This window comes from Callithrix jacchus, chromosome 2, assembly GCF_049354715.1.
Source record: "Callithrix jacchus isolate 240 chromosome 2, calJac240_pri, whole genome shotgun sequence".
NCBI classification, from domain to species: Eukaryota; Metazoa; Chordata; class Mammalia; order Primates; family Cebidae; genus Callithrix; species Callithrix jacchus.
In genome coordinates this window covers 128,081,803-128,100,241 of record NC_133503.1, presented here as the reverse complement: position 1 = coordinate 128,100,241, position 18,439 = coordinate 128,081,803, and the positions used below count along the sequence as shown (strand labels likewise).

Here is an 18,439-nt window from a genome sequence, read left to right as displayed (position 1 = left end):
TAAACACATGCCATAAGGAAAATTCAGAGTCTTCAAAGTTGTAGAAAATAAACTTATAGTACACACACATGGAATCAGAAGAATAATAGCAATTTGTAGCCCCTCCAAGGCAAAATTTCAGGAGTGGCCTCACTAGCCTTTTACCTAAAACTGATGACTTTAGGTGTCTCCTCTATAACAATACTGCAGCTACTTAGGTTTCATTTAAACCTAAATAGGAAAAAGGAATACACAGCAAATATTTTTCTCCTTTATACTAGAGCAGTGTTTAACCATCAGCAAAGTGAACAACTGGTCTTTAACAATAGGCTGCTTCCTTCTACTGAAAACTCTACTTATACTACTATACTCCAATTATCCTGCAGGTAAGTAAAGTGGATCCGTTAGGGTCACTAATAAACATCTATAAATATCTTGAGTTGATTTCACTGAACTTTGATTTAGTAAATTATAGGCTCACCTTCAGCACCTGAGCTGCACCTTTAACATTCTGTGTTCTGCCTGGTCACAAATGCTCCTGGATATGCCTAGGTAAAAATCACACCCATGATTGCAATATCTATGTTGGGTTTAGTATCATTAACATGAAATCAGATATAGATGATTAAATCCATTTGCAGTTAATACAGATATTAATTCTTGACTTAAAGGTCAAAAATAAAAATATCATTGATTAAATTGCTTTGGTCTTTAGATTTTTATTTTTTCAATTATCTTCAGTTCAAATACTTACAGAAGCACTTAAAAATAATATATTTGAATTTCTGAGAGAAAATGACTATCAGCTATGTCTAGTTATCTTGTTTCTATTTTGCAGAGAAAAAAGAGGAAGACAGAAAATATTTCAGTTTCCTGGTAACATACTCAATGGACACCACAAGAGATTTAAAACAATTATTGAATTGAAAGGATATCAGTGAATACATAACAATTTGATAATAAATATCTATAAACCCCATCAGTCCAAGGTTGCCAAAATTAAAGTACAGAGTAAAAAGTGTCAAGAATCTCCAGAACAAAATGACACTGTGCCTTCTTTCCTGGTGCTGCAGAAAAACAGACTGAATATGTCCTAGGCACAACGAATTTCACTGTCCAGTGAATCTTCTACTAGCCATTTCTTTCAAATGTCAGCAAATTCTTCACAGAGAGGAACACACCAGCCATTTTCTGTGTCCTTGAGACACAGCAAGAAGGATCTGTTCAAGATGGTGACCTTGATTTGGGGAGCAAGAGAAACAAACGGTGATCCCTGTATTTTTAGGAAAAATATCATCTTTATTTTTCCTAAATTGTTGCCTCCAATTCCTACACTACTATTTCAAGTTAAGACTTGGAAGACTGCTGTATTAGTCTGTTCTCACACTGCTAATAAAGACATACCCCAAACTAGGTAATTTAGAAAGAAAAGAGGTTTAATTGACTCAGTTCTATGTGGCTGGGGAGGCCTCATGATCATAACTGAAGGCGAATAAAGAGCAAAGTCATATCTTACATGGCAGCAGGCCAGAGAGCTTGTATAGGGGAACTCCCTTTGAGAAAACTGTCAGATCTTGTGAGACTTATTCTGTCACAAGAACTGCATAGGAAAGACCTGATCCCATGATTCAATTACTCCCACTGGGTCCCTCCCACAATACATGGGAATTATGAGAACTACAATTCAAGGTGAGATTTGGGTGGGGACACAGCCAAACCATATTAACTGTTAATATGCAAATATTTAGGTGAGCAATACCCTTTACACTACCATGGCAAATAGATTTGATCCCATATGACATCTCTGATAAAGTGACAGAAGCTGTCTGTAATGTGCTAAAAAGGCCCTAAGCACCTCACCCCCAGTCAAGCTCAATAGAAAAGAATATTCTTTCTGATTAGCAATGTGGGCACAAGAGAAGAGACTTGGAACGTATAAGTTACATATTTTCTGACTCTGTTGTTTTTCCTCGTCTAGCATCTACTCATGGATAGTAGATGCTTCTGCCAATATCATGCTTTGGGTATCCACCTCTTCCCTAATTTGCATTCCCCCATTTGCATTCCAAATTGTTTGTATCTCTGTTTTTACACATTCAAAATTCAGATCAGGGCCGGGCGCGGTGGTTCACACCTATAAGCCCAGCACTTTAGGAGGCTGAGGCGGGTGGATCACGAGGTCAAGAGATCGAGACCATCCTGGTCAACAAGGTGAAACCCCGTCTCTACCCAAAATACAAAAATTAGCTGGGCATGGTGGTGCACACCTGTAGTACCAGCTACTTGGGAGGCTGAGGCAGGAGAATTGCTTGAACCCAGGAGGCGGAGGTTGCAGTGAGCCGAGATCGCGCCATTGCACTCCAGCCTGGGCAACAAGAGCGAAACTCTGTCTCAAAAAACAAAACAAACAAACAAACAAAAAAATTCAGATCAGTTTGATTAAGCAAGAAATGTGTCAACAATAATCATATATGTACCCTCCTAGGAACCATGAGGGTGGGCTAATTTGTTGGTGCAGAGAAGGGAGATTTGCTCTAGATTCAGCCTTATAATAAGTGAATTAAAGCCTTAGGAGCTCCAGTAGGGCAGTTGGTTAGCACACAATACTTGTGTGAAGATAAAGCCTTAAAAAAATTGCACTGAACATTCATGTGCCTTGTGAGAACATCTGGCAATTACAGAGCATTTTGCCAAGACTTAATAAAATAAATAAGGAGAATAAAGATCAGAATATATTTCAAGCTAGTACAGTCTTGTTCAATATATTTTTTAATTGGTCAAGAATTATTTAACAAAACCTTATGAGATAATCTATAGCAGCAATTCTTTTCCTCAAAAATTAAAGAAGCTATTTAAAGAGAAGGTCTATCTGCCATACCAACTTTCTAACATGGCCCTACCTAGTTTCTTCAGTAAGGGGATACCTATTGTATTTAATGTACTCTAAAAATACATTTACTTCCATGTTACCATGACCGTTTATTTTTTATTTATTCAATTTTTTTGAGATAGGGTCTTGCTCTGTCTCCTAGACTGGATTACAGTGGCGCAATCACAGCTCAAAGCGGCCTCAAATTCCTGTGCTCACATGATCTTCTGGCCTCAGCCTCTTGCATAGCCAGGACTACAGGTGGAAACCACCACACTCAGCTAATTTTTTTTTTAATTTTTTGCAGACTAGGGCCTCACTTTGTAGTCCTGGCTGGTCTCAACATCCTGGCTTCACTCAGTCCTCCTACTGTGGCCTCCCAAAGTGGTGGGATTATAGACATGAGCTACTGCACCCAGCCCTAACCATTTTTCATGAGCATTTGATCTTGCTATCCATGACGCTTTTGAAGAAGTAAGCCCAGAGTTTGTCAAAAGGGTGTTATATTTTCCATAACACAATTTTTAAGCCTTCTTTAACAGAGCCACTGTGGGGATCTGTGGTTTCAAAGAGAAGTTCAAAGTTTCTCTCTGTTTCATTGCCCTGTATTTTCCTTTATGATACATCACAATCTATATTTATTTTGCTATTTGTTTCCTTGTTTGTCTATGTCATATAGGCTGTTGAGGGCAGGCACCTTGTCTGTCTTTTTCACTATATGTCTCCAACCCAAAGCAGAGTGCCTGGAACAATAATTATGTGTGAAAATAATGCTTAATAAATAAATGAATCTACAAATCAATGAAATAATCCATAAATGAAACTGATGGTGATATAACAGACTGGAGGTGTTTTATTTTATAAGCAGCTCTGTTCATAAATTCCTGAGAGTTCAGAAGTGGAAAGCTCATAAGTAGAGGTGCTTCTGTACTCCTTCCTTCTTATCTTGGACTCAGGATCAATACCCATCTCATGTAGATTCCTGTGTAGCCCCCACTGCCAATGGATTCCTTCCTTCTCTGGAATAAGGTACTAAAGCCAAGGTAGGTTTTCATGCCTCTCTTCGCACTGACCCTGCCTTGGACCCTTTATTCCAGTAAAGCATGTTATGGTACCTTTTTCTCTCACCGTCTTGCCATTTAGTTTATACAAAAGTTTGGATCTTTCTATGCTTTGCCAAGACACACTTTTTATACCATTCATAACATCTGGCCAACAGTTTCTAATAACCCACAAATGCCTTGACATAAGCAACAGCTGATTTCATATTATGCAAGGTTCTAGTTATATTAGAAAATGAGACAATGTATATGAAAGTGTTTTGTGAACTATAAAATCCCATACAAATGAGAGAGATAATGATCATGATAGTTGCTATCATTGTTGTTACCTTAACAAAGACAGAAAAGTCTTTTCACATTCTACCTTTTTGGCTTTTATGAAATATCGAACTAGGTGCTTCCAGAGAATCAATTGTTTCTTGGCATTAAAATGGAAATTTTAATAAAATTGCATTAACTCTTCCAAGCACTGTTACATTGCAGAGGAAAACAAACAAACAAACAAACAAACAAAACCAGTTCCTGTTGACCCAGTTCCACTATTTATCTCAAATGTGAGGAACAGATATTTCTTAATAGCTTGCGTTTTCTTTTTTTTTTCTTCACCTTTTATTTTAAGTTCAGGGGTACATGTGCAGGATGTGCAGGTTTGTTACACAGGTAAACGTGTGCCATGGTGATTTGCTGCACTTCACCCAGGAATTAAGCGAAGCGTCCATTAGTTATTCTTCCGAGTGCTCTCCCTCCTCCTGCCCCTCAACCCTGACAGGCTCCAGTGTGTTTTGTTTCCCCCCACAGTGTAAGCTTTGAAACATACTTTCATTCCCTATACAGAGGATGAACCTGATTCCCCACTTTACACAAGCTACCTTCTTAGAGAAGAGACCCACTAGGCCAGTCAACCCAGCAGTATCTCAGATCACATCAGACTCATTATAAGAGCAGTAGAAGTTGCCTAAACACTTTAATTTGAAGCACATCAAAAAGGTCCCCACATGGTTCTGCCTAGAGTTCTAGCCCTGGGTATTGAATATGTTAAATAATAACCCTCATATCCTGGAGCACTCTCAGCTGCCAAACAAAAGCCATGAGAGGCGAATGAGAGTCCAAAAGTGGATGCATACAGACATGCTTCTTTAGGGCACAGATGTTCCCAGAAAGTATTGAATTGCATCCTAGTAAGAGAGCTAGCCACAGAAAGGATCATATAAGCAAATTCCGGTTTTCCAATTGTGACCTTTACTGACTGTTAAAGAATACTCAGCTCTCTCCCACTACCTTGAGCAATATTACCATTTCCTATTTATTCAGATAAAAGAAAATGCATACCAAGAGCCCCTGACAACTGTAACTTACTAAATGATACCATGTGAGCCTAAATAAGTTAACATAGATTTTACATGTTTAATATACTCTTGTGAAAGACTATACTTACAGAAATAATCTGGCTCATCAGTTTTTGGAAGAAGCAAAGCAGTTTCAGGGCTTATGTTTACAGCATCACATTCTCTCCTACCTTTCCTCCAGTCATGAGAAGTCAGGGGAAAATAATGGAACCTGGTCATAGGCAGGTCTCTGGTCTCTGGTCTCTGGTCACAGGCATCTGAAGAACTTTGTTACTATTATTTGCAAGGATTTGACAGTGACTTGAGGTTTCACTGATGATTGGCATTTATAAAGAAGCCTTTGCATAGCATTGAGCAGGCTGTTAAAAACATGTATAATTTAGCTTTGGTAGTTTCAATAAAGTAGAGGTTAGGTTCTGCCAATGACCTTTCGTGAACTTCTAGGAGAATATAGTCTTATGGTGAGAAGGTAAAAAACAAAGACTATATTTTCCTACTTAGGAGGTAATTACACTTCAGTTTATGTCGTTCTCATGTTCGTGGGAGATCTTTATAATTTACCCCTGTGTAGGCTCTCACTGTGACATTTTTTTCCCCCTTGAGAGAGCTGGTTGTTTGTTTTTTTTTAAACTAGCATCCTTGCAAATTGGGTAAGTGTTGCATTACGGTGGTTTGCAATCCCTTGATAGACTAACGTATTTGAACCTTAGGAATAGCACTTGAAAGAAAGATTACAAATCCCCTTAACTTGCAAGCATTCACTTTCCAAAAATACCTATTTTCAAGGCATGAAAGCACTGAATTTTGAAAGCCCTGGTAAATCCAAGCAAAGTATAATGTACCTCTGCTCAAATGAGTTTAGTGGTGGTCGGGCCTTTAAGATGACGAGGTTTTTTGAGACTTTCTACAGATAGCCAAAGAAATTCGTCCTTCATTCAACATCACAGGGTTCCTCTGCCATCATGGTAATTATACATGTTGCCAACTCAATTAAGATTGCACAAGGAAAGATGATTATTCATTGTAGCAATTTCACTTTATAGTCAGTGGTAAATTCTGTGAGAAAACTTCATCCGGCAACTTTCCTATCCTTCTGGAAGGGGGGCCTTTGGTTGTCAGCCAGAAACATGCAAAACTCTCAGTATAATTCATGCTGCTTATGGGTTAAAAAAAAAAAAAGGCATTTCCAAAGCCAGGGCAAATTAGCCTTTGGCATTGGAACTCTTGATTATTTATCCACTCAGGCACATCTATACAATGAGAAACAACTGTCTTGAAAGGCAATAAAATGTTGCATACAGTTCCCAGGGGCCTATCTGCCTGATGAAGCATTTAATCAACCAAGCCACAGAACCACTTGTGTTCTATATATCTAGCTAGGGGAGGTATATAGAGTGAAACTCATTAAACAGTGCTCAGAACAAACTATTCAGCCCAGGGTTTGATTTTCTCCACAGGCACTCAGGCAAAGTCCCCAAAGTCCATCTTCGAGCTGTTGCGGAGTGTTACCAAACTCCAGCTCCACTTTCTCAGAAAACTCAGGTCAGGAAGGTGTTTGTTTTTTTCAAGCTCTTCCTGAACTCCTAGGCTGTGGTCAGCATCTCATGCTCTCATTTTGCATGCTTTTGTTTTTTTTTTCCCCAATAATAATGCAGTCTACTCAAGTGGGGACAATGGCATTCTTCTCCCACAGCATCTAAAATGATGTTTGGATAGATCGTTGGGTCTTGAAAAGAACATTTTCGTTGCACTGGGCTGGATGGTTTCTTCTGAACACTGTTTAATGGGTTTCGCTGACTACCTCCCCTAGCTAGGTACATAGAATTCAAATGGTTCTGTGGCCTGATTGACTAAATGGGGTTTGTATTTCATCGTACTACTAGCGGCTCCTCACCTAAACAAAATTTCCATTTGCAAATGGGAATATTCTTCTCACTTACATAAACACTGCTTTCCCTTTCTTTTGATTGAGAACCTTCCTTCAACTCAAACTTTTTCCAACTCCTCTGTATACACGATGCTTCTGGATTCTGAAGTCTTATAAGTCAAAAATTGAATGCTTAAAATTTTTTCAGTGTACCATCTTTCATAGACACAGAGTAACCATGCATCAGCACAAAAGCACAAGCACTCGTTTACATAGCGGTGCTTTGTATATAAGAATGAAAGGGAAGGCCAGGTACAGTGGCTCAAAGCTGTAATCCCAGCACTTAAGGAGGCTGAGGTGGAAGGATTGCTTGAGGCCAGGAGTTCAAGATCAGCCTGGGCAACATAGCAAGTACCTGTCTCTACAAAAAAAAAAAAAAAAAAAAAATAGAATAAAAAGTAAAATATTTTTTGGAACACAAGCTGTTCATCCATTGAAGAGTCTCTGTACAAATTATCTGGTCTCCTTATTGTCAGGAAGCACACAGAACTTTCTTTTATGTATTTGAGTATTACATATGCTTTTATTTAGAGAAAATTCACAGGCTTTGCAATGAATTCTAATACCAATTCCCAGGACTTCTCACTCTGGATCTGTTAATAATCCATTTGGTCGTTTTAGGTGTACCACTAGGTGCACTAATATACCCTTGAGATAATCCCAGATCTACTGCTTATTAGTTGCATGATTGGCCACATTATTTAACTCATTGCTTCAGTTTCCAAATCTGTGAAATAGAAATTGCAATAGCAATTACTATAGGTTATCAAGAGGATTAAATGAGTTGCTAGGTGTAAGGCATGTAGAGCCTGGCACTTAGTCTGAACTCATCAAATATTAGCTTTTTTTTTTTTCCAGATCTGGGTACATTCTCCTGTGTCCTTCATAAATTTTGTTCCTTTCCAGCTGAGAGTAGTGGAAGGATGCCAGTTCTTAATTCAGGGCCCTTAGCAATAAGTCTTTGGCCTTTTGTTAATGTACTCATTCAAAATTCAGGCTTCGAGTGATGACGCTGTATTTCTATCAGCTCCACATAGACTGAGAGATTCCTAACGACAGGAACTCGATCCTAAACTTGTTTCTATGGCCCACCATGTCTAAGGCAGTGTCTCACATGGAGTAAGAGCTCTATATTTATTTTTGTTGATTTTTTTTTTTTCTGTTCCTTCGTCTCTGGTTGCCCAAGGCTGATTACGGCAGCATTCCACGCTCTTTCTCCTCTTCCACACCACGTGTGATTTGGTCTAATAGAGGTTACAAAGCCTGTAAGACATACAACAAAGGACATATCAGTAACTAAATATGTGATCCTTACCAGAACTCTTATTGTTTAGATAGAAGAAGGAGCAAATCAGTTTTTGGACAGCTTTGTGTCCTGGGTTATTGCTGGGCTACTTGTGGGTTACTTATGTGCTGGCAAGCTGATAAAATTGAAAGGCAATAAAAAAGTTGGACAAGCATTCCAGGGAAGCTAACAAAAGAATTCTTGATTTTGAACAACTTGGCTACATTATTAGGAAAAGATAGTCCATAAAGGTGTGTTCAATGGGAAACACTCTAATATAAGAAGATAACCAATGGGCTGGGCGCGGTGGCTCAAGCCTGTAATCCCAGCACTTTGGGAGGCTAAGGCGGGTGAATCACGCGGTCAAGAGATGAGACCATCCTGGTCAACATGGTGAAACCCCGTCTCTACTAAAGGTACAAAAAATTAGCTGGGTATGGTGGCGCGTGCCTGTAATTTCAGCTACTCAGGAGGCTGAGGCAGGAGAATTGCCTGAACCCAGGAGGCGGAGGTTGTGGTGAACCGAGATCGCGCCATTGCACTCCAGCCTGGGTAACAAGAGCGAAACTCCGTCTCAAAAAAAAAAAGAAAAGAAAAGAAAAGAAAGAAGATAACCAATGAAAATGTCTGAGCCAGACTTCTTTCCACATAGTCTTACGTGATTCAATTACAAAACATTTTTTTCTTACCTGCTTATTGCCATCTTTGAATGCATATGCGATATTAAATTGGCTTTAATCTCTTCAGAAGGTCCTCCTACTAGTGCTGGAGTAAGCAGCCACAAAGGAAAACCTCTGTAGAGGAATTTCACTCCAGCAGAAAGAAGCAACCCCCTCATGACCAGATTGTTGTTTTCATTAATTCTGTGGAAAGTCCCTTCTCTTGTTCAGTCCTCTGCCTCTCCATTTGGCCTAATCCCCAACTGTAGTTTTCCGAGCCCTATGATGATTATTAATGTTATTGACTGCTATTTCAGACAGCCTAGGTTCAAGTCTTCATGAGTGAAATTTAGCCTTTCTAATCCATCTGCTTACGAAGGTTTCTCACAGATTCTTTTTCTTTAAGTTGTGACTTGGCACTTCGGTTTGGTCTGATTTGTTCTGTGACCTACGTACAAGCCATGTTTTTTAGTTGGAAACGGGCTTTTTGTTGGTGATCACTTACACATGTTGCTGTTTTCCCTTTGTTTCTCTGACTAGTCCATTCTAAAATCCCACAAATGATATGGTGAATTCAAATGTTTTTTTGAACCAGGTGAGAAAGTTTAGACTTATGTTTTTTAATGGACAGGTTTTTTCCGATGAAAGTTTTCAAGCTGTTTTCTTTTGAATTTTGCTCTTTTAAAATCCAGATGCTGTTTAAAATTAGTAGAAGGCATTTGAACTGTATGACTAAAAAAACATAAATTGCTAGTATTCAGTGACTTACATTTTTTTTAAGAGATGATGGCTAGCTATGTTGGCCAGGATGGTCTCGAAATCCTTACCTCAGGTAATCCACCCACCTCTGCCTCCCAAAGTGCTGGGATTACAGGGGTGCGACACTGCGCCTAGCCACTTGGTGACTTTTAAATGAAAAGAATTTGTACCACAAGAAGTTTATGCTATTGTAGAGCATTAATTAGTGAGGATATCTTAAATAAAGAAATCTCTTTCCATTCAAATTGGCTTGAATAAAAGAGAAGAACAGTTATAGATATTTCAGGCCAGTTTCAATGGTAGCTGCCAAAGTGGTCTAGAAGATCTTTGTATTAATCCATTTTCATGCTGCTGATAAAGTCATACCCGAGACTGGACAATTTTCAAAGGAAAGAGGCTTAATAGACTTACAGCTCCACGTGACTGAGGAAGCGTCACAATCATGGTGGAAAGTGAAAGGCACGTGTCACATGGTGGCAGACAAGAGAAGAGGGCTTGTGCAGGCAAATTCCCATTTTTAAAACCATCAGATTGGGAGACCTATTCACTATCATGAGAACAGCATGGGGAAACCCAACCCCATAATTCAGTTACCTCCCACCAGGTCCCTCCCACAACACATGGGAATTCAAGATGAGATTTAGGTGGGGACACAACCAAACCATATCAGTCCTTAACTATGTGGCAGTAAGGTAGAGATAATTGCAGAAAACAGAGACTTCTTAGTTTCCTGAGCGTAGGAGAAACCAGAGGAAGAGGGTCTTGAAGGTCTTTCTTGCCCATCATGTAAGCCATCTATTTTCCACCAGAATCTACAAAAGAGGCTAAAGGTCTAGCATTAAATGTTGAATTGAATTTTTAGTCTCAGTAAGAGTAAAAAGCCTTTCAAATCTCCTGGAAGTAACACAAAGTGATACCCCTCCCCCACCCTCACCTCCACAAACAGCAGTGTTAACCTTTCTGTGCCTCATTTCCCTCAACTTTAAGACATACCTCCTCATGACTTCCCATATAAATAAACAAAAATGGCTAAACAAGCCCTGATTGTCTCACAAACTATACAGCTTTGAATTCTCATCACAGGCTATTTCTATACAGCTAAAGTGAAGGAGAATGGAAGCTAATGTGGAGAATTGCCATCTCATGCTCAATTTTACTCTTGCAATGTTCACAGAATGACTATTTTTTGAAAACCTATTTATGTGTCCTGGATCCAGGGCCTGGTTAAGTAAATTTTTTAAAATAGATGTAATATAGGTGATACTTAGGAGCTCATTTGCTTCAAACTTCGACTGCCTCAAATCCACTGAAACAACTTGTGTTAAAATCAATAGTGTCCTCCTAATCCTCATTCCCACTGGACACTTTGCATTTATTATCTTCATTGACTTCTCTGGACCATATGGCCGTGTGCAAATGTGGGTCACTTTCTGAAGGTTGAAACTCTTTTTCCTTTTTCCTTTGCCAAGGTATTGTAGAAGAGACCAGGGTACAGATTCTGGAATCAGATAAATTTAATTCCAACCCTACCATCTTCTAGCTGGTAGTCTTAGTCAACTGTCTTGAACTTTCCGTGCCTCGGTATCCTATCTTAAAAATGAAGATAATAGGCCGGGCACGGTGGCTCAAGCCTGTAATCCCAGCACTTTGGGAGGCCGAGGCAGGTGGATCACGAGGTCAACAGATCTAGACCATCTTGGTCAACATGGTAAAACCCCGTCTCTACTAAAATTACAAAAAAATTAGCTGGACACGGTGGTGCGTCCCTGTAATCCCAGCTGCTCGGGAGGCTGAGGCAGGAGAATTGCCTGAACCCAGGAGGCGGAGATTGCGGTGAGCCGAGATCGCGCCATTGCACTCCAGCCTGGGTAACAAGAGCGAAACTCCGTCTCAAAAAAAAAAAAAAAAATGAGGATAATAGAACTTATTCTATAAGGTTGTTTACCTTATGCACAATGTTTAAACAGAGCTCTCCCACATAAATGGCATCCAGTAAATATTAGCTTAATTATTCATAACACCAGTTTCCTTCCTTATTCTAATTATTGTCTCACGATCTCCTTCACTGGTACTGAAGTATGAAATCAGTGTCCTTGTCTCTTCTTGCTGTACATAATCACTTTCTATGAGCTCATTTACCTCAAACCTTCACATGCAATCATTAGGTAAAAGCTTCTTAAATCTCAGTGTCCGGCTAGACCTCTCTCTTGAGCGCTGAGCTCTCTCTCCAACTCTTCAATGCACAAGTTCCCCTTAGTTGCACCATCGGTGCCTCATATTTAATATGCCCAAAGAGGAGTGCATCATCAACCTGTTTCCTGGAACTTCAGCCACCAGAGATGATGGCATTCCCATCAAAACAATGTGATAGGGAAATCAAGGTGTGGGTGTTCAGCGAATGCTGAGTGTTCTTCATCTAGGCTCTAGCAAAGGGTGGCTGTGGAAAGGCCAAGAGACTTCATTCTGAGTAGGTATAATTAGCTTAGATTTTTACAAAACTTGCTTATGATTCTGGATTCCATTCTGTAGTAAATAGAGAATTATTGAAAATTTATGATAGAACAGTTCCTAAAAATGATTGTCACATGTTTCTAGCTCTCATGTCCAGGAGCTACACACTTTACTGACATCAGGGATGATCTCCAGTCTCTTCCTTTATGTTCTATGTATCTCTATCAAGAACAAAATGTCTGTTGCTCTCAGTTACTCTATGAGTAGCCAGACAAGGTTCAATATGTGAATGAATCTTTTCCACAATAGAAACCCAAAAACTGGCTGAGCTGGCTTCATGCCTCTTTCTGAAATCTGCACTGCAATCAAATAATCCATTTCCAGTTATAAGACATCAGGCCAGTCTGATAGCTATTGTTTCATGGCTAGTTATGCTGTGCCATTTTAACTTATACACGGGAGTATATTTTTCAGATTTTGTGAGTCACAGTAGTGTTTACTATTAGTCATCTCAATAGATAATAGAGTCCCATTTCTTGTTTTGTTTTTGTTTTTGTTTTTGTTTTTGAGATGGAGTTTCGCTCTTGTTACCCAGGCTGGAGTGCAACAGTGCGATCTCGGCTCACCGCAACCTCCGCCTCCTGGGTTCAGGCAATTCTCGTGCCTCAGCCTCCCGAGTAGCTGGGATTACAGGCACGCGCCACCATGCCCAGTTAATTTTTTTTGTATTTTTAGTAGAGACGGGGTTTCACCATGTTGACCAGGATGGTCTCGATCTCTTGACCTCGTGATCCAGCTGCCTCGGCCTCCCAAAGTGCTGGGATCACAGGCATGAGCCACTGCGCCCGGCCCTAGTCCCATTTCTTCTATCAATATACTCATGTAGAAAAAGTCCTCAGGCCAGGATCCAAAGTGTATGCTTACCGATGATAATTTAAGTCATCCTAGAGAGTTGGCAGTAATGTCTTACAACTCATAGGAAATGGCCTCAAGGAATCTTTGCTTTGTCATGTAGTAAGAAAATGTAACACAAGTCATAGAAGGTGTCCTGCCCCGAACCATCACCCCAGCACAGTATACGGTAGCACCAGACAAAAGATTATAACCATGCCTGAGTGGGAGTAACGACAGGCATGTTCACAGTAAGGAAGAGTAATTTCTGACTGTTACATGCCTAACAAGCAGAATTTACTGAGGAGAAATGCTAATATTCACACCGCTTCATCCAACAACTATTATTTTAGCAACTACTATATACCAGATACTTTTCTATATGCCAGGAATATACCAATGAATGTACAGACCGAAGTCCCCATGCTCATGGAACTCATACCCTATTGCACTGAGAAAGGTTTGAGACGTGGGAGGAAGTTGGGATGGAGATTTTTGCTTCGTTTTTATTGAGACCAAGTTCCTTGATTGTACATCTATGCTCTAGTATTTTTAAAAAAGAGAAAAAGAAAGTAAAAACAGACACTACGCACACACACACACACAAATACACATAAATATATACCTATCTATGTATATATTCATGCATAATCATATATATAATTAACAACACCATTCCCCTCACCCCACATGTATTTCTATGAGGAAGAAGGTATTCATTCTCTCAGATGGTTTCACAGTTGAAAAGCAAAGCAGATGGCTCTTCTAGAGGAGGCAGCTTGCTTGCTAAAATGTCATGGATATACAGAAATAAAACCGAAAATGAAATGAAAGGCAAGAAAATCTTCTCATTTAAATAATGAACTATCTGATGTTTCCTTAGAGCCACGCAGCTCAGATAACGAAAAGAAACACTCCCAGACCCTTTGTTCTGCATTTACAACAAAACTAAAACCACATGTCTGTCATGAAACGAGCCACTCTGGATAATATTTTGAAGAATAATAATCATTGTTTGATGGAACCACTTGTAAAACCCAGAAGGTACCCCAGCAAAGCTGGCACTCATAGTAAACTATCCAAGGGATCGTTTGTGGCAACAAATGATACACTGAATATTGCACTTGAACTTTAAAGCAATTGCTCACACACAAAAGAAAACTAACGGCTGAGCTCTCGCTCCACCCAAGCTTCCTGTCACTGTTCATTTTCAGTTGCCCCGTGGTTTAAGGAAGCCCTTGGGACTCAGGGCAGCAGATAGCTCAACAAGATGCCTGCAGAGCTTTTGTAATTATTATTATGTTAAACACATAATTTGGTTGCTTTGTTCTGTGACTATATGTGCTTATTTTAACCTCATAATGGTTGCCAGATTCGGCTGTGTGATTTGTATCCTGCCATAAAATGCACCGGCCACAAGTTTGCCTTTCTGCACCCACGTTTCCACTAGCACTGTGCAAACCAACAATGCCCATCATTGTCTCTCGGGAGCTTTGTGTAGACCTGAAGTGACAAAGGGGAGTAACTTCAGACAAATCAACAGGATGTAATTACAGGTAAGGAGTTTGGCTTTACTCCCTCTAAAGGTCTTTGCGGCCTGGGATAAATTTTGACTCAACATCAGTTGGACTGGTTTTAAGATCAGTTGTTTACCTAAATCTATTACATCCAGATTTCACATGAGCCAAGAGACCCACCTGCAAAGCCTGACCAAAGTTTGCTGTTTTTCCAACTACCTCCTGGGACAGAAAAAATCCCCAGGAAAAGATTAAGTAAAAGATACTGGAGACATGACCTCTGGCACTGTCAGTGTGGACTAGAACCAAGTTGTTAAGGCCCCTGGGATCTCCATGATGTGAAAGAGGAGTCAACCATTGTATAAACCCCTCTGATTGCTGCCCACCCTGGGCTCCGTTCTCCTTAAACTTATTCTTAAAACAAACCAATTTGCCTGCTGTATGGAAACAAATCACCCCAGGTCTGAACAAACAAAGCAGACACCTCTTTTAAGGAGGAGAAGTTGAGAGACTCTAAAAGCACTGTGAGTTAGAAAGGGAAGAGGTTTAAAAAATTGATAGAATTGTTTTCCCTTAAGAGTTATTTAACTGAATAGTGAGAGGCCAGTTGTTAGGATTTGAAAACAATTCAGAAGCTATAGAAATCCTTTGACTGTAACATCCCTACCCAGACCTTGGTCTCATGAGAAAGAAAACTCTCTTTGCTTAGAGCCCTAGCACATAATGCCTCCACTAAAGTTCCCGGTAAGGGCAGGTGAATGAGTCAACAGGAGGTAGCCAGCAGTGCTTTGTAGTTTGACAAATCCTGGCTTTCAAACTCGGGTCTCTTTCCTATATAGTGGAGAAATCAGATAATACATTCAAGAGGTGATCATCATTAAAATTATCAAAGAGGTGTAGACAGACATTGGGTGCCTCTGGTGCAATATCCTAAGAAGGATATGACCTCACCTATGTAGTCTTCCAACAGAAAACACACAAACTAAATCTAATCATGAAGAAACATCAGGAACGTTTTATTTTAAAAATTAGAAGCATCTTTTTCTTTCTTTCTTAATTTTTTTTTTTTTTTTGAGACGGAGTTTCGCTCTTGTTACCCAGGCTGGAGTGCAATGGCACGATCTTGGCTCACCGCAACCTCTGCCTCCTGGGTTCAGGCAATTCTCCCACCTCAGCCTCCCAAGTAGCTGGGATTACAGGCACGCACCACCATGCCCAGCTAATTTTTTGTATTTTTGGTAGAGACGGGGTTTCACCATGTTGACCAGGATGGTCTCAATCTGTTGACCTCATGATCCACCCGCCTTGGACTCCCAAAGTGCTGGGATTACAGGCTTAAGCCACTGCACCTGGCCCAAATTTTTTTAATTTTTAATTATACTTTAAGTTCTGGGGTACATGTGCAGAACGTTCAGGTTTGTTACATAGGTACTGGCGTGCCATGGTGATATGCTGCACCCATCAACCAGTCATCTGCATTAGGTATTTCTCCTAATGCTATCCCTCCCCTAGCTCTCCCACCCCGCAGCAGACCCCGGTGTGTGATGTTTCCCTCCCTATGTCCATGTGTTCTCATTGTTCAACTCCCACTTAGGAGTAAGAACATGTGGTGTTTTGTTTTATATTCTTGTGTTAGTTTGCTGAGAATAATGTTTCCCAGCTTCATCCATGTACCTGCAAAGACATGAACTCATCTTTTTTCATGGCTGCATAGTATTCCATGGTGTATATATGCCACATTTTCTTTATCCGGTATATCATTGATGAGCATTTGGGTTGGTTCCAAGTGTTTGTTATTATGAACAGTGCCACAATAAATATACCTGTGCATTTATCTTTATAGCAGAATGATTTACAATCCTTTGAGTGTATACCCAGTAATGGGATTGCTGGGTCAAATGGTATTTCTGGTTCTAGATCCTTGAGGAATTGCTACACTGTCTTCCACAATGGTTGAACTAATTTATACTCCCACCAACAGTGTAAAGGCATTTCTATTTATCTACATTTTCTTCAGTATCTATTGTTTCCTGACTTTTTAATGGTCACCATTCTAACTGGCATGAGATGGTATCTCAATGTGGATTTGATTTGCATTTCTCTAATGACCAGCGATGATGATCTTTTTTTCATATGTTTGTTGGCTCATATATGTCTTCTTTTGAGAAGTGTCTGTATATATCCTTCTCCCACTTTTGATGGGGTTGTTTTTTTCTTGTAAATTTGTTTAAGCTCTTTATAGATTCTGGATATTAGCCCTTTGTCAAGTGGATAGACTGCAAAATATTCTCCCATTCTGTAGGTTGCCTTTGCAATCTGATGATCATTTCTTTTGCTGTGCAGAAGCTCTTTAGTTTAATTAGATTCCATTTGTCTATTTTGACTTTTGTTGCTATTACTTTCTATGTTTTAGTCATGAAGTCTTTGCCCATGCCTATGTCCTGAATGGTATTGCCTAGGTTTTCTTCTAGGGTTTTTATAGTTTTAGGTCTTACGTTTAAGTCTTTAATCCATCTGAAGTTAATTTTTGTATAAGGTATAAGGAAGGGATCCAGTTTCAGCTTTCTGCATATGGCTAGCCAGTTTTCCCAACACCATTTATTGAATAGGGAATCCTGTCCCCATTACTTGTTTTTGTAAGGTTTGTCAAAGAGCAGATGGTTGTAGAGTATGGCATTATTTCTGAGGCTTCTGTTCTGCTCCATTGGTCTATATATCTGTTTTGGTACCAGTACTATGCTATTTTGGTTACTGTAGGCTTGTAGTATAGTTTGAAGTCAGGTAGTCTGATGCCTCCAGCTTTGTTTTTTGCTTAGGATTGTCTTGTCTAGCAGGTTCTTTTTTGGTTCCATATGAAATGTAGTTTTTTCCACTTCTGTGAAGAAAGTCAGTGGTAGCTTGATGGGGATTGCATTAAATCTATAAATTGATTTGGGCAGTAGGAACATCTTCAGATAGTGATTATTCCTATCCATGAGCATCGAATGTTTTTCCATTTGTTTGTGTCCTCTCTTATTTCCTTGAGCAGTGGTTTGTAGTTCTCCTTGAAGAGGGCCTTCACATCCCTTGTTAGTTGTATTCCTAGGTATTTTATTCTCTTTGTAGCATTTGTGAATGGAAGTTCACTCATGATTTGGCTCTCTGTTCGTCTGTTGGTGTATAGGAATGCTTGTGATTTTGGCACATTGATTTTGTATCCTGAGACTTTGCTGAAGTTACTTATCAGCTTAAGGCAATTTTAGACTGAGATGATGGGGTTTTCTAAATATTCAGTTATGTCATCTGCAAGCAGAGACAAAATTTGGCCTCCTCTTTTCCTAAATGAATATGCTTTATTTATTTCTCTTGCCTAATTGCCCTGGCCAGAAATATTATGTGGAATAGGAGTGGTAAGAGAGGTCATCTTTGTCTTGTGCCAGTTTTCAAAGGAAATGCTTCCAGTTTTTGCCTATTCTGCATTATATTCACTGTGGGTTTGTCATAAATAGCTCTTATTATTTTTGAGATACACTCTATTAGCACTTAGTTTATTGAGAGTTTTTAGCATGAAGGGCTGTTGAATTGTGTTGAAGGCCTTTTCTGCATCTATTGAGATAATTGTGTGGTTTTTGCCATTGGTTCTGTTTATGTGATGCATTACATTTATTGATTTGTATATGTTGAACCAGCCTTGCATCCCAGGTATGAAGCCAACT

General features: G+C 39.6%; 1 long non-coding RNA gene across 2 annotated transcripts in view; it reads right to left on the bottom strand.

Moving 5' to 3' along the window:
- Window positions 1-678: 678 nt before the first annotated feature.
- LOC103791520 (uncharacterized) overlaps window positions 679-18,439 on the bottom strand; it is a 54,733-nt gene continuing 36,972 nt past the window's right edge. Inside the window, exons 2-3 of one of the 2 annotated variants that reach the window (XR_004739824.3) lie at window positions 6,098-8,445; window positions 679-1,216 (exon numbers count right to left, since the gene is read on the bottom strand). This is a non-coding gene — a long non-coding RNA (uncharacterized LOC103791520). Of the gene's footprint in view, window positions 1,217-3,678; window positions 8,446-18,439 lie in introns of those variants that run through there. The other variant, XR_617937.6, reaches the window with a different exon arrangement.